Source organism: Arvicola amphibius, chromosome 6, assembly GCF_903992535.2.
Source record: "Arvicola amphibius chromosome 6, mArvAmp1.2, whole genome shotgun sequence".
NCBI lineage: Eukaryota > Metazoa > Chordata > Mammalia > Rodentia > Cricetidae > Arvicola > Arvicola amphibius.
In genome coordinates, this window is record NC_052052.2 from 31827342 (window position 1) to 31831449 (window position 4108).

The following is a 4108-nucleotide window of genomic DNA, read 5'->3' on the forward strand; positions in this document are numbered from 1 at the left end:
CTATAAGCAGTTACAAATATCATTAGGTCAATTCCAGTAAGAGTACAATGACAGACATTGTTATATCAAAACACCACCAGTTCCAGTCTCTGAGCAACAGTTAAAATCCCAATCTTTCCCCTTCTTAAGTGAAGAGGAGTTAAGATTTTAATCAAAATGAGTTTTCTGTCCCAAAGATTAAAAACAGTCAGATGTTTAGTCTGACAACAAACAGGATTCAAACTGCAGAAAATTGTAGTCACCAATGGTCAGGTCATCTCAGCAGGGCATCTGTGTCTGCGTCTCAGGTCTGGAAGCATCTCAGCACTTGTGCTTCAGGGCAGGTGGGATTCCTGGGTGGGGTGAGCTGGATTCAGCTACCTGAAGCATATCTTGGCAATTATCTCAGCTGAATCTCTGGAGGCAGGATGTGTAGAGTGGCTTAGCAGGTCCTGCTATCAGGCACTTCTCTCCATGGGGGCAGGGAAGACTGGACCAAGGACTCCCCTCCAACTCATCTCTCCTTGAACTCCTCCATGGGGTGTCCGCAGCTATGACATCATCAGGTCCAGTTTTATTTTCTTTCTGTGAAATAAGACACAAACATATCCTCGACCCCAAATATATATAGGTCTGGTTTTTCTTATAATGCATTGCAAGGGCTTTTTTACCTTGCGTTAGTAAAGATCAGCTTGATGTTATCATGTCAGATCTGTTTGCATCAGTATCTGTTTGCAACTTTTTAAGTTGCTTTCAAGGAGCCTGGGTATCATAAATACATGCATGGCCTTTTCCCCAAATAAGCACAGGGTCAGGGCCAGCCCAGACCCCCAACAGGTGGTCCTTCCCTAGGGCTTGTGCATAAGTAGATTGGGTAGAAGGGTGTCACAACCTGTCCGCAGCAGACTGCCCTTGATTGTCCAAAGTTATGAAATTGAGCACAAAGAGAACATGGGCCAATATTGTCTTGGCATTGCCTTCTATGGGGTAAAGGTTCTCTTGTGCCATTAATTTAGAGATGGCATGCTTAAGAGTATGATTGGCACGTTCAACAATGCCCTGGTCTTGTGGATTGTAGGGAATACCAGTACAATATTTTATATTTAAGTGGGCACAGAATTGTTTAAATTTTTGGCTAGTATAGCCAGGTCCATTGTCAGTCTTAAGCATTTTGGGCTGTCCCATCACGGAAAATGCAAGAAATAAATGAGCAATGACCTGTTTAGTTGCTTCCCCCACCTGAGCAGATGCATACAGGAAGCTGCTATAAGTATCAATAGTAACACGAACATATTTAAGTTTACCAAAGGAGGGGACATGAGTAACATCCATTTGCCATAGTTCCCCTGGGATCAGGCCCTATCCTTTAGGACAATGGTCCCTGACAATTAAAGAGTATTATTTTTATTTATTTTATGTATATACCTATTTGCCTACATGCATATCTGTGCATCATGTGTGTGTGCCATGCCTGTGGAGGTCAAAGGAAGAAGTCAGATCACCTGAAACTGTAGTCATACAGCTCTGAGCTGTCTGCTTCCCTAGAACAGCAGTCAGTGCTCTAACCTTGAGCCATCTCAACAGCATGTATCTTCCATTTCTACTTCTATAGCTGGCCTGTGTCAGGTGACACATATATGAATGTGATTCTCTTACAGGCTCCACCATGTGGATAATTCCAGGACAGAACCAAAGCAGGGTTTCTGAGTTTATCTTGCTTGGCTTCTCCAGTGACCCCACAACCAACAGCATCCTCTTCATTGTGTTCCTTCTCATCTACCTGTGCTCAGTCCTGGGCAATGGGCTCATCATCCTGCTGGTCTGCCTGGACACACACCTGCACACTCCCATGTACTTCTTCCTCTGTATCCTTGCCATGTTGGATATGGGCTATGTCACCACCACCATGCCCCAGATGTTGGTGCATCTTCTTGCTCGCTCTAAGACCATCTCCTTTGCTGGCTGCTGGATACAGATGTATGTGTTTGGTGCTCTGGCTACTACTGAGTGCACCTTATTTGTTGTCATGGCTTATGACAGATATGTGGCCATTTGCTACCCACTGCGTTATACTGTCATCCTCAACTGGGGACTGTGCATACAGTTGGCAGCTGGGTCTTTAGTCTGTGGTTTCTTATCTTCTTTGTTACATACTTTCTTCACAATGAGTCTACCATATTGTGGGCCCAACAAAGTCAACCACTATTTCTGTGAAGGTCCTTCAGTGCGTAGCCTGGCTTGCATGGATACCCATCTCATTGAGATGGTAGACCTGATCTTGAGTGTTTTTGTTGTTGTTACCCCAATTTCCCTCATAGTGGCCTCCTACGTTCATATTGCCATGGCAATTCTCAAGATCAAGTCCACCCAAGCTCGTTTCAAGGCTTTCTCTACCTGTGCCTCCCACCTGACTGTGGTCACACTCTTCTATGGTCCAGCCTCTTACATCTACATGAGACCCAACTCCAGCTACTCCCCTGAGCGAGACAAGCAGATCTCACTCTTTTACAATTCCTTCACTGCCTTGCTCAACCCTGTAGTCTACAGTCTGAGGAACAAGGACATCAAGAGGGCATTTCTCAAGGTGACAGGGCACAATAGGGTGGACTAGTGAACCAGGACCCAGGAGAAGCTGGAGTGGAGTATTCACAGGGATAGTGTGTCTTATGTAACTGGTCTGTGCCTTTCCACCAAGGTAACTTTAACTAATTGGGACAAACCCCAACTTTGAGCCAAATTTGAAAGCAGAAACATAAGGGCCAAAAGGTCTGTGATGGCTGACACCAGAATTATTATCTAGAAGGAACCTGGAAATTGATGGGGCCCCAGTCATTCATCTAATGTCTCCTTTTGTAATTTTTTTATATGTCCAGATTATAATCCTGGGTGATTTGTATAGAAAGAATTTTTTCTTAAGGATGTATAATACATATTTGTTCTGTACAAAGCAGGCCAAATGTCCTATCACACTGTGGAACTATTTCAGTTAATGAATCTACTTGTTGATAAATCTGGGCCCATTTTCCTAGTATGCCAATTGGCATTATAAGTAGTCATTTTGTCTCCTACGCCAGGGAGTTTTGACTTAGTATTCCACCTGTTGAGGGGAGGGAGGGATGTGTACTATCTTCTGTAACTACTTCCAGCTGAAACTAGGGCATATTTGTCAGGAACTATGAAAGGTGAAATGCTAGTCAAAGGCTGGGAAATGGAGCGCTCATCAGAATCATCTGGTACCCTGCCCCAGCCGAAGAGATGGGGAACAATCACATCAGCTGGACTGGTTCACATAAGCTTTCAGCAAGTCCAGAGCTCAGCAACTTGCAGTCCACACGTGATTGCTGGACGGTGTCCATCAGCCTAGTGGAAATCTGCTGAAACAAATATAGTCTGGGGACAGAAGTTAAAATCTAGGAACTTAGAGGAAAACCTTGCATTTGTAACCTTTGGGCCCATAGTTCTAGAAATTAGGGAAGGGAAAGAGCCCCAAGACTAGCAGAGGGATCCCATCCTCAGGAATAGACAAGTGGGGGAACTCAGACTGTACTTATCAGAAGTCCATTGACCTGTGACAGGTGGATACAGGTCTTATGACTTCTTTAACCCCATGAAGCTTACATGAATTTTCAGTTCACAAAAGTAAAATTTCTAGATATGTTAGCATTAATCATTATTGGAATCCACATTGTAAAATATCTGAAATAGGCTCACACCTTTGGGTAACATCAAAAACTATATAGGCTTTGATTAAAAAGCATGAACATTTTTTCCTTTGCCCAGAGAATCAGATATATTGATTGGACAAGATAATTTTAGCCTGATAGAATCACTTTTAAGTCTATATTTTAAAAACAAATAAAATATTTAAAATTTTGAGCTTGTGAATGAATGAATGAAGTGTTGTACCAGCTTATCAGAACTCCACTGATCAATGTTAAAACGCTGAACTTTTGAAATCTTCATACAACAACAGCATAGAAGAGGAAAGAATTCTGAAACAATTCCCAGTTTTTACATGCCTTAAATTTCCTTCTTATACCTTTACACCTTGCATTTACACACCTGTAATCATTTTCTCAGAATTTGTATGGACTTTAAACCTTTCTCTTTCCATCTAATAACTTACCAG

At 42.6% G+C, this 4108-nt stretch overlaps 1 pseudogene; it reads left to right on the forward strand.

Moving 5' to 3' along the window:
• Window positions 1–1602: 1602 nt before the first annotated feature.
• LOC119817444 lies at window positions 1603–2590 on the forward strand (annotated as a pseudogene).
• The last annotated feature ends 1518 nt before the right edge of the window (window positions 2591–4108 follow it).